General features: G+C 47.8%; 1 protein-coding gene across 5 annotated transcripts in view; it reads left to right on the top strand.

The window, feature by feature from the left end:
• The first annotated feature begins 781 nt into the window (after nucleotides 1-781).
• HTR4 (5-hydroxytryptamine receptor 4) overlaps nucleotides 782-17,238 on the top strand; it is a 180,668-nt gene continuing 164,211 nt past the window's right edge. For 3 of the 5 annotated variants that reach the window (XM_058719617.1, XM_058719609.1, XM_058719582.1), the window contains exon 1: nucleotides 1,250-1,317. The gene's annotated coding sequence lies outside the window, so the exon portion shown is untranslated. Of the gene's footprint in view, nucleotides 950-1,249; nucleotides 1,318-1,423; nucleotides 1,554-17,238 lie in introns of those variants that run through there. The other 2 variants (XM_058719602.1, XM_058719593.1) reach the window with 2 other exon arrangements.

Here is a 17,238-nt window from a genome sequence, read left to right as displayed (position 1 = left end):
TATACACGCGAGGGAGAGAAGGAATGGGTGGGAAGGGCTGAGAGCAAGAGGTGTGGAGACAGAGACAGGGCACAAAGAGGATAAAGAAGAGATGTACAGACTGAGATGGAAAAAGGGAGAAGGAAGAGAGAGAAAGTATTTGAGTTAAGATGGGCAAGAGATTCGGACCATGAGGAAGCCAGACAGGGCCTGGAAGAGAAGGGAGAAATGAGAGGAGTAACCACAGAGAGACAGGCCGAGAAAGCTCAGAGTTTCTGGCATGAATGGGTTGGTTAATTTAAATTTCCAGTTCACTTGGGTTGGGCTCACCATTGTAAGGTAGTAATTTTTAAGAGCATCTTGGAAGATTTATTTGCTGGAGGAGGTTAATTACTGTCACAGCTTCTCTGGTCGGGCTGCAGCCACAGTGGTCCTTCTGTGGGTGAATTACGCCCCCCGGGGACGTCCCCTCACCTGTCTCGCCAAAGGCAGACCCTCTTTTCGCCTTCTCGTCATGACTTGTTTAACTCTTGGATTGTTTTGTCCCTGGGATCTGAGGCCTTTGTCAGATAAGCTGAAGAAGAACGTTTTGCCTTCCATCCCGGTTCCTCACAGATCATGACAACAGCCAAGGTGCACTCAGACAGGAACTTTGGTAAGTCTCAACCCAGCTCGTGAATTTCTGGCGCCCATTTTACAGATGGGAGCACAGAGGTTTGGCCCCTGTCTGATCACGTGCTCGAGGTCACCAGTGGACGGAGCTAGAACAGGCTACCTCCAGCTCAGGGAAGCGAAGAGCCAAAGGGCCGACTGACAAACATTGGCAGGATGCCTTACGAAGATTTCAGGCCACCGAAACGCTGCCTCCGGAAAACTTGGGAGCCCTCTGTCTCAGGGACGAGGGAGCTCGCTCCGAGCCCTGCTCCCAAACTAACCGTGCCCCGGGCAGAGTCAGAGGCATGAGAAGGAAGTAAGCTCTACGGGGGCAGTATTTCCTCCGGCACGGGGCACCACCAGCGCCTTCAGTGGTTGTAGTTATCATCTTCCCAGCGGAGAAACGGGCGCTCAGAGAGGTTAACCAACTTGCCCAAGGTCACGCAGGAGCCGGCGCGGCCCGGGGCAGCGCTCCTGCGGGGGAGGCCCCTGCAGCCGGCACGGAGGGGCGGGGTCCCGGCGGCCGCCCCGGCGCCCACTCCCCCGTGCGCCCCGCCGCAGTCGCCGTCGCCGCGCCGGGGGTGGGGAGGAGGGGCGGGGGCGCCACCGCCGCGGCGGGGGGCGTGGAGCCCGCGCGGTGCGGCCCCGCCGGCCCGGGAGGAGGACGATGCGCGGCGCGCCCAGGTGAGCCGGGTCGGGGTCCCCGCCGCCGCAGCCCCGCGCCCGCGCCCGCGCCGCGAGCCCGCCCGCCGGCCTCCCTGCGCGGGGGCTGGAGCCGGCACCCGAGGGGGCGGCGGGGAGGGCTCAGGAAGCGGCTAGGAGCGCGGCGGCGGCGGCGGCGGCGGCAGAAGCTCGGCTCCGCGGCTGGGGGTGGCCGCTCCGCCGCGCCGGGCGCCTGGCTGCCTCGCCTAGGGCGGCGGGTAGGTGGGGCGGGCGCGCGGGGCCGGGACCCCGGGGGGGGGGGCCCCCGGGGTGCGGGTGGGGGCCCGGCGGGGGAGGGGGACCTCCGGAGAGCGCGCCCGGCCGCAGGGGGGTGGGCTGCGTGGCGGCCGGGGGGGGGGGGGGTGCGTGCGGGTGGTGGCCGGTGGTGCAGGACGCGTCTCCGGCGTGGGACCGCCGTGGGGTCGGGGCTGGTGCCCTGCGCGTGTGTGCGTAAGTACTTGTGAAACTGCTTGTTTGCCCACTGACTGTCTAGGTGTGAGTGTGCGTATGTGTATGAGAGAGAGAGAGAGAGAAAGAGAGAGAGAGAGAGAGGTAGCACGGGCAGCGCATCCATAACCATAACGTGTGTGTAACTGGATACATGTGTGTGGACTGTCAGGATGGTCCTGGATGTGTGACCCAGAGACTGTGACTCCCTCTCACTGTGTGTGTGTGTTTGTGTGTGTGTGTGTGTGTGTGTGTGTGTGTGTGTCTGTACGCGACAAGGCACGCATGTTCTTGTGTCCACCTGGCTGTGTGTGTAAGTGACCGGGAGTGTGTGGGCACGCTGTGCTGCACGAAGCTTCCACGGCCCTGCCCGTACCAGCTTCCTGCAGTTGCCTTTCACAGAATCCCGATACCACTTGAAGGCGCGTTTCCCCTCAGCGCCCTAGCCGGCGTGGGGCTCTGGGCTGTGGGCTGCCTTTGGACGAAGTGGCTCTTGATACGGAGAGGCGGTGGCCAGCAGAGGCGGACAGGTCGTGGCCACCAGCTCGTCTTCCTCGAGGGCGAGCTTAAGAGAAAAGGTTGGCTGGATTTTCCATTTGGTCCACTAAAAGGAACATGTTTTGTAGGTGGGTTTTGGGTGGGAGGACCCTGGGACAAAGCTTGCCCTTCTTGCCTAGACATTGCTGGGATGTGTCCCTGGGTTTTACCTCTGTGGGCGACCCTGGGGGGTGGTGTGCCCTCAGGTGTTTGCCTGGTCCCCTGGGGGGACCTTCAGCATCTGTGGCCAGGGAGAATCCGCTTTGTGCTGCTGGTGAGCACAGGTGGTGAAGGAAAAGGACACTGTGATGGATGCAGTGCCCTAGAAAGAAGGAAGAAGTCGGGACAGGGGACGTGTGGCTTGCAGTTCTGGGGAGCAGCTTTTCACCCAGGAAATGAGGAGGTGGAGAAAATCGGTACAAAGTAAAGAGAGTTTTCAGCATTTTGAGCCATTTTTAAAAATTCCTATCACTCTTGTGTTGGCCTCACTGCCCGCCCCCAGGGGAAATATCCGTGGTATGATCATACTGCAGAGTTGAGCAGACCCCCATTTAAGCTCCAGGAGAGCTGGCGGGACCTTGGGGGAGTGCTCACTTCAGCCCATGGTGAGCAGACAGTAGTCTTGGTTCCTCTGAGTTATCTGGATTTTATTCCTGAAGCCGGTCCTACTAGGGGGCCGCACTGGCCTCACAACCAACAAGTGGAATGTATTTCCTTCCACTCCACTTCTCCTGGACCTCCCTGGCACTGTTCTTCCCCTCAGATCCTTCCCCGAGTTCACAGATGATATCCAGCAGAAGCGACCTGCTCCCCACCTCCAGAGCCACCTTCCCCATCTGTTATGGAACCAGCACCACCCTCCAGGTGACGGTGGCTGGGAACGGAAGTCCTCTCTTTAGTCCTCCTCTTCGTCAACTTGATCCATGGGCAGGTCTTACCTGCTTTCCCTCAGTCCTTCTTGAATTTAATTTTGTTTGTTTTTCATTCCCACTGCTGCCGCTTTGTCAGGTGAACCCCGCATTCCGGGATTTCCAGAGGTAGGGACAGAGGAGGACTGCGATGGCAGAAAAGACGCAAAGCAAGTGCACAGAGGAGACCCTTGACGTTATCACTGTCTGACTAATGGGTGAAATAAGTTCTTTGGAAGGGTCTGGACCTTCTGAGGGGTGGAGCGTTCCGTGACCTAGATCGGGTCTCTTGGCCTTTCTAAATTTCAGTTTCTTCATCTGTGAAGTGTGATAGAAGAATTCAGCTGGGGTCTCGTTGCTAGATCGTTTCTAAGGTTTCTTCCAGCTTTGTAAATCTCTGATTGTCACTGGTGTTCTTTCAGTGAGAAATATTACCCCTAATGACTTCTGGTTGCCTTCCAATACCTATCCGTCTTCTTAAAAAGTTCTGTGTGTCTTTAGGGAAAGGAGCCAAGCAAAGGGGAAAGGCGTGGAAACAGACTCTTGACTTAAATTTGTGGTTTCGGGTCAACAGCCCACATCAAGCCTTTGGCCTGAAGGAGTCCTAGAGGTCACCTATTCTCACCACCCATCAAGTGCCAGAATCTTCCATGCCATTGCCTTTTTGAAAATTGAAAAAGTGTGTCAAGTCTTATTAAGATAACTTCACACAACATTCTAATTCAGGGTTTCTCAGATCTGTGTACTATTGACATCTTGGGCTAGACAATTTTTTTGTTGTTGTGATGGACTGTCCTATGCGTCCTTGGATGGTTAGCAGCATCTCTGATGCCCATTAAGTGCCAGTAGCAATCGCCAATTGTGAGGACCAAAATGTCTCCTTGGGGAACCAGATCCTTTCCCACCCACCCCCCTTGCTGAGAACCACTGTTGTAATTCAAACACAAGTCTTGTCGCCTTGCGCGGAAATACCTTCTGTATTTTAACGAGTAGTTGAACTTCTGTATTTTAATGAGTAGTGGAACTTCTGCGTTGCTAGCTGCTTTTTCCACACCGTTCCAACTTAACCACCCTCACACATTTACCTTTATCCCTCGTGGTTTCCCACTGCCTTGTTGCTATGCCTGGAGATGCTCAAGATGTTGCTGAAGGCTGAGAAGCATTTTGGAGACATTATCATAATAATCCTAATAGCTCACATTAATCCAGCCCTTGTTTGGTGCTAAGCATAGTTCTAAATGCTTTACAAGGATGATCTCATTAATCTTCATTAAGAATCCCATGAGAGAGAGACTTTTATTCCCTCCCCTTGTAGAGATGAGGTGACTCAAAATTAGAGAGGTAGGATAACAGACTCAAGAGTTCTCTGAGCTGTGAGCAGTGGCGCTGGGTCTGACTCCAGAGTCCCTTCTGAGCCCCCAAGCTAAACTCTTCCATGAATGGGATCTTGATGTTACAGGGTGGAAATGATCTTAAACAACTTCTAGTTCAGTTATGGAACCAAGTTTGCTCCTAAGAAGGCTAGGAACTGACAGGTTGGCGACTGTGTTCCATTGAAATAATGTGGTTTCTCCTTTTTGTTTTTTGTTTTTTTTTTTGGTCTTCTCCTCCCTCTTTGTTATTTAGGTTATTCGGAAATAGCTCCAAGGTGTATGCAGAAGGAGAAGGGTGGTGGCAGGGTTGGGTATGTTGCAGGAGGGGGTTCGGGGAAAGGAAGGATGGAGAAAAGGAACACACGCTGGATGCCATTGTGCATTTCTTTTTCCATTAAGTCCTCACCGTCATGGAAACTTTAGATATCTCTATTCATCAAAATTGAAGTTGCCCGATCTGTATCAACCCCCTCCTTCTGTGTTGTTAGCCCACTCGTTCATTCTTTCATTCCGCATGCTGTTTTGGTGCTACTGAGGGAGTACAAGGTGGTACACATTTGGACAGAAGGACATCGAGTGCAGTGTAAATGGCCGTCACATAGGCTCGTTCATAGAGTGAGCACCACTAGCTCACCCATTACTATTAAGCTTGACAATCCAAGGCCAGCCTTGAGAAGGCTGCCCGCTTCCCCTAAGACCCCATATCAACAAATCCACGGGTTTGGTAGCTGCCTTGGTTTGGCAAGCTTCACAGTTTGGTTAAGACAGTGGCTCTCCAACCTTGGCGAGCACCAAGATCATCCATAGGACATGTTGAAACACAGATGGCTGGTCCCTGTCTCCAGAGTATCTGATTCAGTGCTTCCGGGTTGGGGTCTGAGAATCTGTGGTTCTGACTACATTCCCAGGTGATGCTGATGCCAACGGTCCAGGAACCACAGTCTGAGGATCACATGATTAAGACCAATGTAACTAAATAAAGCTTACAACCCACCCACCTGAAATTTTTTAATAAAAAATACTATTCGGGGGGCGCCTGGGTGGCTCCGTTGGTTAAGCATCTGCCTCTTGATTTCAGCTCAGGTCATGATCTCACAGTCTGTGGGATCCAGCCCCATGTCCGGCTCTGCTCTGAGAGTGCTTGGGATTCTCTCTCCTTCTCTCTCTCTGCCCTGCTTTCTCTCAAAATAAATAAACAAGCATTTGAAAAATATATTATTATTTTTTTTTTAATTTTTTTTAACGTTTATTTATTTTTGAGACAGAGAGAGACAGAGCATGAACAGGGGAGGGGCAGAGAGAGAGGGAGACACAGAATCTGAAACAGGCTCCAGGCTCTGAGCTGTCAGCACAGAGCCCGACGCGGGGCTCGAACTCACAGAGTGTGAGATCATGACCTGAGCCGAAGTTGGCCACTTAACCGACTGAGCCACCCAGGCGCCCCGAAAAATATATTATTTTTAAGGTAGCTAAGCATTTGATTTTATGAGAACCATGGGATAGAACAAAAAATTGAAAGAATAGTCACTGCTAAGGACTAGTTGACGTCTCCCTTGAAGCCTCAAAGCTTTGCCTCTCCTTTTGAATTTCAGAAAAGCCTTTGCTTTTTCTTAGCTATGGTACTTCTGGGTTAGATTAATTCTGATCTTAGATCTTTTCATGCTCCCTACCTCCTCGCACACCCCCACAGCTACTTTGGTCGGAATGATACGATCCCTCATTGCTCACAGGATAATCCAAATGAAAAGTCCTTCAATATCTTATCTGCTGCCAGATACATTCTGACTCGTCCCTCTGAGATTGAGGAAGGTTTGTTACCTGTCCATCCAGCTTTTGTTTCCTGCAAAGTTGCTTTGCATTGATTTCTCCATTCACATCGACCTTAGTGCAACAAGGAAACCCAGTGAAACTCCAGTGGGAGCATTTATATATAACCGATTAAATTTTTAAAATCTTAATCAGAAGAAGTTTCTTTTCAAACCAGATTCCGAGCTCCATCAACCCTTTCCTTCTTCTTGGCTCACCTTCTGCCTCTTTTTGCACAACCACACATCCTCCCCCTAAACAAGGTCACTCCAAGGTGACTCTAAGTACTTGCTGAGGAAGGTCTAGCAGTTCTGAAACTCAGAAACTCAGGATTTAAATAAGGTTTACTGAATATTTAGCAGGTGCTGTGGAATTGTACACAGCTGGGCTTCTTTGATTTTTATATCAAAACCCTGAGAGAAAACGTATTTCTCTTATTTACAGATCAAGAAACCAAGGCCTGGAAACTTGAAGAAAACTCTTGCATTAGTTAGGGTAATGGTATTAGTAAGTATATATACATATATATGTGTATATATATATGCACACATACGTATATATATATTTATATATATACACATACATATATTTGTTTATACATAATAAAAGTCAATATTGGCTTGCTGAAGCAAAAATAGGAAATTAGTGGAAGGATAATGAGGCTTTCTCATGTATTCAAGGAACTAGACCCGAGGAAGGATGAGAATCAAGACATCAGCGGAGAACTCAGCTCCAGGAGTTCACGGTCTTGTCTTCATTGCTCTGCCATTAATCTGACACATTCCCACCAAAAGTGTGTCTCTTGCTTCCGATTCTCAACAGGGCGAATCCGATTGGCCCAGCCATTCAGGGCCACAAGGTCACAGCCAAAGCCTAGTTGCCATGGGGCTCACTTCTGTAGTGGCAGAGATAGTCCCAGTACACGTGGTCTGGTGGACACTTGAATGAAGGTCTCCCGTTTGAAATAACTAGTGTGGCAGAGACAAGATTCGATCGCAGGTTTGACTTCATATCCGGTGCTTTCCTCCTACCAGAGGGATGTCTGATAGAGAAACACGTTGATTTAGCAGGTGACACAGATGACCTGCTTTTATTTTCAAGGTCCCCCTATACTAGGCTTTCTCTGCATGGGGTCCTGCTGCTTCCATTTGTGCATACCTTTTGGTTTCTGATGTGTCTGTGGCTGCATCTTGGCTCCTCTCTGTCCATCTGGTTTCTATGCCGCGTGGCCTGGCTTCTCCTTCTGCTCATGGGTGTCGTGGCTCCCGCTCACCTAGCACACATTCTGACTCACAGATTGTCAAAGTCGAGGGGATCCATCACCGTGCCTTCTCTTCTATCCATACAGTAAACAACCTCGGTAATACATGCCAAGCCCTGATTATGAACATTGCTGAAAGTGCTATATCTCATCCACCTCTTGTAGCAAACTCATTGTTGCCTTTTTTTTTTTTTTTTAAACTTCCCAACACTTTTTTGTAAAACAGGAAGTTAAGAGGAAAGTTCAAAGAATTGTCCGGTGAACACATACGCTCACCACACAGGTTCTACAGTCAACATTAACTTGCTTTGTCATATTTCTGTCTGTCCACCTTTCTACCCACTCATCAGTCCATTATTTGGGTGATGGCAAAGTAAGTGTCTGTTTCTTCTTCTCATTTGTATCATTGGGAAACTGAGAACAAAACAGTTGACATGACTTGCCCAGAGTCACCACCTCCTGCAGAAGGATGCAGCTGGGATCTAGCGCTGGCAGTCTGCCTCCCAAAACGTTCTCGAACACCAAACAGCATTATGTCTCCTGGGAGGGGAGAGGGAAAGACTCAACGGTCAGTTAGTGGCAGGGCGGTGGCCAGCACCCAGGTCGCTGGTGCTCAGGCTCTTGAAGTTTCCATTGCATCGACTCACGATAGTCTACGTTGTGAGTAGAGGTAGTGATTTCCTTGCTGCACAAAGATCTGCCGCGTTGGTACTTTGCAAACTAACCCAGATCTCTGGAAAATCTGATCTTTGACACAGATGATCGTACAAAACGAGTACACTCTTTCTTCCTTCTCCAAAATTGAAAATAATTTATGGCAATGACAGGCTGGGGAATTACCACGTTAGATAACTTTTTAACACTGTTCAGAGGACTTTCACATATGTCATCTTACTTGAATTTTACGAGGAGTAGCAGATCTGCAAGACGGGTGGGCTGGATAACTTAACCACACTGAACAGCTGGAGACCTGGGGCTCATAGAAGCAAAATGAGGAACTCAGAGTCACATGGCGCTAAGAACAAAGTTAGGCCTTGGTGAAAGCACTTCGCCTCTTTCTGGTGCCAGCAGACACCGTGTGGGCTTTAAGGAGCTACATAAATATCTAGTTAATAAAATGAGACTCGAAAAGTTGAGATGCAGTGGGGGGAGGCTACTGAGATCTTTTGTGGGATAGCTTAGTGACTTAAGATCTGTGTTGTGAAGCCACTGCCTTGTGTGGCCTTGGACAGTGTCTCCTTTCTATGCCTCAGTTTCTTCATCTGTGAAATGGGTATAATTGCAGTACTCCTTCAGGGTGCGGTGTGAAGCTGCAGTGAGGGAACGCACGTGGAGGGATTGGTGGTGAGAATGTGTTCAAGAAATCTCAGTCACAGAAACCTGCCACTGCTCCTCTCCTGCATGCTCAGCAGGATTCTTCTGAGTTAAGTGGCCCCCTCCAAAATCTGTGGATCCAGATCGGTCTCTTTCCTAAGGGGTTTGTTTAGGAACTATTGGTGGGAGAGTATACTCAGAGGCTTTTTGGGGAGGTGACTTCTGATTAGTCCCGTAGAGATAAGGATTCTGCTCGACAGTTTCCATCCAAGCTGTAAATAGCCCATGTCCTTTGAGATTGCACTAGGATGCTTAATTGGATATGATAATCAGCACATGATATCTGAAGTGGAGAGTTCTGTGTAAACTGTTTTCTAGCCCAGGAGGTTCAGAAGGCATAGAAGAGAGTGAGGACAGAAGAAATAAACAGGCTGGCGGAGACTTTTCTCTTGGCATGCATGGCAAATACTATAATCCAGGTCTCTCTGCCAAGGAGGCATTTACATAGATGGGAAAAGCTATTAAAGAGGATTTCAGAGGGACGGACTCACCTGGGTGGATTGCGCTCCATCCTTGCAGTGTTTCCCAAAGCGCTCTCCATGAGCCGTCCGCACCAGAAAGGCCGGGACACTTGTTCAAATGCAGGTTCCCGGACCTACTGATTCAGAGATGCTTTGAATGAGGCACTCAGATCCGCAGTTGTGCAAGTGATTTTTAGGGAGTCTAATGTTAGAGAGCCACTGTGGTCCGCAGCATTAATCCTGCAAAGTTCAAAACAAGAATTTTGAAGACTTTCTTTAGGTGGAATACAGACTTTAGCTTGATGTCCTCCCAAATCCAAGCCTCTGAGATGAGCGGGAACAAGACGCTCCGGGCATTCTGAGACTCAGCTCTCAGGGGCCTGTCCCGCAGAGAAGACGAGTGATGTGTGTAACTACACCCCCAAGTGGGGCAGATCAGTCCCCAGATGCGTAGCTGCCTTCATGGAGAAGCAGAGTGGGAAACATCCAGCCTCCAAGGACCCCAGCCAGAGGCCACCCTGTCACAATAGCCGGCTCAAATTACGTTGGGAACTCACTGGCCATTCGCATTATTAGTGTTCATGTTCATTTATTTTTTGTGAGGTTCGTATTATGCTTCTCCCTGTTATACAGATGGGGCCACTGAGGCTAAGAAAAGTAAGCGATTTGTCCAAGGGCATACCTGGTAATCAGTGCAACCACGACAGAGCCCAAGGCCATGCTTTGAATTGGGCCGGCAAACTATCTGACTGGCTGTCTGTTTTTGTATGGCCTGTGAGCTGAAAATGATTTTTACTTTTTAAAAAAAAATATTTATTTATTTTGGGGGAGAGCGCAAGCAGGGGAGGGGCAGACAGAGGGGGACAGAAGATCTGAAGAGGGCTCTGCGCTGACAGGCTGACAGCAGTGAGCCTGATGTGGGACTTGAACTCACAAACCGCGAGACCATGACCTGAGCCAAAGTCGGACACTCAACCAACTGAGCCACCCAGGCACCCCTGTTTTTGCATTTTTAGAATTGCTGGAAAAAAAAAATCAAAAGAAGAAGACTATTTTGTGACAAGTGAAAATTACGTGAAATTCAAATTCGGTGTCCATAAATCCCTTTTATTGGAAAACAGCCATGCTCAGTCATTTACGTATTGTCTCTGGCAGTTTTCCTGCTACAGGGGCAGAGTTGAGTAGTTGCGATAATGACCTTGTGCTCCATAGAGCCTAAAATATTTACCAAACGGCCCTCAAAACAGTGCCAATCTCTGCCTCACATCACTATGCCGGTGTCTCCCAAACTGCAGTCGTTTGAGTACTACCTTTGTGGTTCTTGCCACCTTCTCATGCCATCTGGCACATTATCTGCAGAGCCCTTTTCTTTAGATCAATTAGTTTTCCTTAAATAAGTTTATTTTACAAAGAAACAAAAATGTAAGTGGAAGCGTGCCAACTGCAAGAAATAGAAGGTAACTGTAAAAGCCAATACCGCGCACACAAAACAGTGTATCAGATTTCAGCTGCACAGTTGGAGCAGATACTGACACCGGTCCTGTCAGTTTCCTGCGGACCCTGTCACCCTTTCTGTATCCAACCTCCTGACTTCCAGTGGTGAACCTGCCTCATTTTTGCAAGGGCTGCCCTCAGTCTGCTGTAATCCACTGTGTTTATAAGCACGGTGGGCTGGAGGTGCCTGGGAAACCGTGTCCCCCTGTGGACAGCCCCTAACCAATAAATGATGGTCGTGAGAGTATTAATACCCCAGTGCCCTCCCCACTTGTCCCAGAGAATTCTGAGGCATATTTGCACCGTTTCCCAGAGCTTCCACGTGAGATGACGCTTCTGTGGCGTAATAACATATTCCGCATCGGCTGCCTTTCACCTCCATTCCTGTATCATTATCCGCCAAGGGTGTCTCTGCACCTGCCAGATGAACAGGGCACATTTATTTAACCCTCACCTTCAGACCTGCTTCTTGGAGGACCTCAGGAAGATAATCGTGTTTCTAGCCAAAGATTGTGAGCTTGAGACCTGTTCTTTTTTCATTATAAAAAGGAGATTTCCAAATGTCAGGAAGGTTTCAGAGATTAACACTTGAGTTCTCTTCTTCAATGTAAATCACAGCGATGAAAATAGAAAAGGAAAGGAGGACACGTTTTTAACCATAGGATCCAACAGCATTTAATGCTGTGTCCACCTGCTGCCTAGGACCACGAGCTTTCTCCAGTGACATGGGAACCACACTCAGGGAATTGATGTTTGACCTTAAAGAGAGGCCCCCAGGCCAGCAGCATCAGCAGTACTTGAGATCTTGTTAGAAATGCAGATTTGCCACCCTGAACCTACTGAATCGGGAACGTGGAGGTGGGGCCCAGCCGTTGTGTTTTAACAAGACTGCAGGTGATTCTTATACTTGCTTAAACTTGAGAACCGCTGCTCTAGCTGCTCTATGGTAAACAGCCTCTTAGGTAGTTCTGCTCTCATTGCATTCCGGGATTTCATCAGAACTCAGAATCGTCTACGACTTGCTTCCTCCCCTCAACCTTGACTGATGGCTTGTCGGCTTCTGTTCGAGCCTCCCACTGAGGGGGACCTTGTCACTTGCCCAGACACACAGGTCAGTAACTGGACAGCTCTGATGTCGGATGATGTACCTCAGAGTGAGTGTCAGACTCCTCCTGAGACTCCCATCTCTCGTTTGGAGACCCAAAGACAAGACTACTTCCTTTTCTAATTATCAAGTGGAACTTCCCTATCGTGTTAGGCCGTTCCTTTGACAAACACTGATCACGAACGGTGTCTCTTTTCTCATAGAATCTGTGGCCAAATTAGGAGTGAGACATTAATCAAGTGATCAGAAACATGTATTATAGGATATTATTAATATTATTATATTATATGTTAATATATATGATTATAATTATTTATATATTTATATAATATAATGTATTGTTAATATAATATAATATAATATAATATAATATAATATAAGTATAATATACAAATGGCTCCTGAATCTTCTTCCTCTTTCTTCGTGAAATATCCAGATCCATGTTTCATTGGGCCTAGTTTCTTGCAAAGTCCCTCTCCTTGTCACATTCTTTGTGGGGGTGGTGGGAGGGAAATGTTTGCCTTTAAAAATATCTGATTTCTTGGGGCGCCTGGGTGGCGCAGTCGGTTAAGCGTCAGACTTCAGCCAGGTCACGATCTCGTGGTCCATGAGTTCGAGCCCCGCGTCAGGCTCTGGGCTGATGGCTCGGAGCCTGGAGCCTGTTTCCGATTCTGTGTCTCCCTCTCTCTCTGCCCCTCCCCCGTTCATGCTCTGTCTCTCTCTGTCCCAAAAATAAATAAAAAACGTTGAAAAAAAAAAATTAAAAAAAAAAATATCTGATTTCTAGAAACGCTCTAGATGTACTCTGTTCCCGTGCTACATGAAGTGGAAGTGCATGGAAGTTTACTTTTCCTATAATCTATTTTTTCCCAACAGGTAGATTAGATATGCCTCCTCACTAGTCTTTCATTGGTTAAAGGCTGTTTTCAATATCAGTTTTCTGACAAAAGGTCTGGAATTCCCAGCTGAGAAAAGTGTATTTATCCAGAAGGAATATTTTCTCAGTTATTTTGAGAAAAGTGAAAAGCCATTTTGCATCCTAATTGTACGTATCTGCACTGTGGTCCCTTAAGCATAATTGAATTGGCATCTGTATGGTTTTCAGTTAAGGAAATGAAACAGCTGGAGGCTTTTTATTTAGGTCTAAATCTTTCCAGGTGACTCAGTACAAATGGCATTTTGACTGCCATCCCTGGAAAGACACTTGCGAATGTAGTCCCGACTCCTGGAACACAGGTGCTCTCTCTCTCTCTCTCTCTCTCTCTCTTTCTCTCTCTCTCTCCCTCTCTTAAGGGCTTACACATCACCATTTAGATGTCTAGATAACAAATCATACGAATTTTTTCAGCACTAATTTACAAAGAGAAGTTCTTTTGAAGAGTATATGTGTGAACTGACATAACATAAATTCCCGAAACGGCGTTCTACAAGTTTCTAGTATTTTCCAAAACAAAGTCCCTGTAAATAGCTGAGAACTTTCTTCTTCCATGTCGTGAGAACTTGCACACTTGCGGTTTTTCAGATGAGCCAAGAATTTTGTTCACAGTCACGGTTACGAGGGCATCATGATCACCAAGGATGCAGAAGCCTGGGGGAAAGCTTGTGTGTCTGATCCTGGTAACACTGTGTTTTGGTACAAATGGCCGCTGGTAGGTTAGGGCATGAAGCGATGAGACCAACGGGAGTTAGTTTGACAACTAACTCATATCAGATATCTGGGCTTATTTGATTACACTTTGCACTGCTCTCTTTTTGTCCCACCTGGTCAGAGGTGTCCACGATCGTATTTGAGACCACATATGGGAATTGAAGAAGCATCCTTTTTTTAAAAATTTTTTTCATTTTTGTTTTATTTTAGGAGAGTGAGAGAGAGCACGAGCAGGGGAAGGGCAGAGAAAGGGAAAGAGAGAATCCTAAGCAGGCTCATCAGTGCAGAGGCCGATGGGGGGCTGGATCCCACAAACCATGAGACCATGACCTGAGCTGAAACCAAGAGTCGGACACTTAACCGACATTGAGCCACCCAGGCGCCCAGGAGGAAGCATCCTTTTTTAAAATTGGGAAATGGTTCCAGACACTTGGTCTTTCTTCTGGGGATATGAGAGGCAGAACTAATACGGACGTTGCCACAATCCTACCGCTTTATTGGAAGAAACCCTATCGGTCACCAAAATTATAGTTCTCGTTTAGACCTCCTTACACGGTTACCCAGATGCCGCCTGAATGCCTCCCATGACAGGCGACTCACCTCATCAAAATTTCCTTTCGCTTCTGAGAAGCTCTGCTTACTCGAAATCTCCCCCTTTGCTCACACTGCCCAGTACCCGCTGACCCGGTCCCTTCTACACCTGGGGGAATTGAGACCCAGCTTGGTAAGCAGACTCGCTCATGGATAAGAGCAGTGAGTTAGCAGCATGGTTGGGCTGAGAACCCATGCCCAGTGACTCCCGGTCTGGTGCTTGCTGCTCCCATTATGTGAAGCTCCTGCCCTCAATTTGGCTACGAAGATAAATAATGTTTTACTTATTTCTGACACTTGTCCAAAATAAAGGCATTGGAATATGCCCTTTGGTGTAGAAGTCTAACCCGTGTGAGCATACTCTCTGAAGAAACGTGGTCAATCTATGCACAGTTATGCATGAATATCCGCCCATGCAATCAAACCCAGAGATTTAAAAAAAAAAAACAAACAAAAAAAAAACCCAACACCCAAAGTGTAGCAAAGCCAAGCTGAGGTTCTGACAGAGCTCCAGGTTGGCAGACGTTGGCACTGTGCCAGACCGCATGGCTCGTTCACTCCATGGGCAGGGACTATTTCCAGGTGAGCCCTTCTCATAATAGGGATGCAACGACACACCTTCTGTTAACCATTAACGACTGTTCCACAGCGATCTTTCAGGATATCCTGAGTAAAGGAACAAGGGTAAAGATGGGGTGTACTTACCTTTTGGGTTTGTCCTTTACTTACTTACAATTTGTAAGCTGGAAAACCAAGGGTTGGAATGAGCATTGGGTGGCATAAGTAAGATGACCTCTTTCTCCTCCTTTTTTTTTTTTTAAGTTTATTTATTTATTTTGAAAGAGACAGAGACAGTGTGAGTGGGGGAAGGGCAGAGAGAGAGGGAGAAAGAGAATCCTAAGCGGGCTCTGTGCTGCCAGCGCAGAGCCCGGCCCGGGGCTCAAACCCACGAAACCGTGAGATCATGACCAGAGCCGAAACCGAGAGGCAGGCGCTTAACCGACTGAGCCACCCAGGCGCCCCTTCCTCCTTTTTTCAAGGAAGGATCCAGTCTCAATGTACCCAACAAGGAAGAGAATCTCCAGAGAATCCGACGGAGTTGTATGCTGCTGTAGTTTGACTTTTGTGACAGATAAAGTGTTTAGAATCATTCTGGTTACTTGAGCTTGTCCTACCTAGCTCTGAGAGAATACTGAGATCTTCACTTGGACTTCACCTAGTAGAAGGTTCTGTTTGACTCTCTTCTCCACCCCTTTCCTGAGGCTCACCATGCTCTGTATCTGGTTACAACAATGTACGACTGTTTCTCTGAAGGAGACCAATATGGGGGGTATCACCCCTTGTCCCTCAGATAACGGTGCAGCATGACTGTCATTAAAACGCACACACGCATATGTGGCCTAATTGAATTTCAAATCGGCAGGACTTTTAGAAGTGACATAATTATACACAGGCATAGGAGATGCTCTCAGTTGATTGTGTCTTTAATTGGCTAGGTAGTGTTTTGGGAAGGAGCCAGAAGTGTGAGTATGTAAGATAAAAACATCGTTTTTATGTTCTTTGCACATCCCTCTTACTCTACGTGATCTTCCAGAAAAGAAGTGTCCCTGTAATCACGGTTCTGATTAGTTAGCCCTGATGAGCATGGTAGAAAATAGTGGACTGTGATGGATTAATCAAATCAGGATAGATACGAATCACCAATTTATCTTTTGTTACTGTTCGTTACTCTCTGACAAAATGCAGGCTGTCTCATCTCACTGGCTTGTTAAATGGCAATCATTTTCAATTTGCTCATTGGGTTTCCGATGAGGAAGAGGTAACAATGTACATTGCTATGAATATCTAAGGTTTTCCCTGTGTTGTAATATTTTCAAATGCAGTTTCAATCAGATGAACTTCAGCCAGCCTTTAACTGGTTTTCTTACTGCCAGTTTTTCTTCCTTCTAATCTGTATACAAATACAATGTTGATTTTTTTGGTGTATTACTCAGGATTCTTTTGGTAACAAAGAATGGCTGGAACCCGACTCAAACTGGCTTAAGAGGGAAAAAAAGGAATTTGTTGGCTCGTATAATTGGGAAGTTCACGTGCAAAACCGTCTTAAGACACCGCCGGGTGGTAAGCCTCAAGTTCACTCTGCTTTCCCTGGGGTTAGCTTCATGCTCAGACAAGCTCTCTCCACGAAGTAGCAATGATGCCACCAGTAGCTTCCAACTGAAAGTCTTAATGGTCTGGCAACACTAGGGAAAAGAGAGACTCTTCCTAGAGAGAATTGTGGCCAGGGAGTGAGCTGTTTGGGTTGGCCAGTGCTGCTCTTGTGCTCATCACTGGAGCTTGGGACCAAGGCAGGGGAAACGGGGTTCCAGAAAGGAAATTCAGAGCACTGTTTGCAGAGAAAGAGGGATTCCTTCTCTTCCAGTGGAAGGAAGTGTGATCTGATGACAAGAACTGCACAAAACAAAGCTTGGGTTTTGGAAGCCACACGCCTGGGTTCTGTTCCCAGCGCCGGCTCTGTGGCTTTGGCAAGTGCGTTAACCTCTCGGGCCCACCGTCTCTTCCTGTAACAGGAGGGACAAGAGGTTGGAAGAAGAGGAAAGTGACGGTGGTTGGCACTTGTGAGCGCATAGTAAAAGGTGACTAAACAAGACGAGGTGGTTTTTTCCCTACTTTTAAAAATGACCATAGTGTACCCTGGGGTGGTCCAGAGACTACCTCCCAGTTGGAAAGCCATAAACTCTTAAACCTCAGTTTCTTCATGTGCGAAACTCACTACTTACTTGACTCAACAGGTATCTACGAAGACGATATAATATGCCGGGTAATTTTCTAGGCACTGAGGATGTAACAGTGATCAGATGTAACTCTGTCCTCCCGACACTATTCTAGTGAGGACGA

This window comes from Neofelis nebulosa, chromosome 1 (genome assembly GCF_028018385.1).
Source record: "Neofelis nebulosa isolate mNeoNeb1 chromosome 1, mNeoNeb1.pri, whole genome shotgun sequence".
Lineage (NCBI taxonomy): Eukaryota > Metazoa > Chordata > Mammalia > Carnivora > Felidae > Neofelis > Neofelis nebulosa.
The sequence above is the reverse complement of the archived record's forward strand: the minus strand, read 5'-3'. Positions and strand labels throughout refer to the sequence as shown.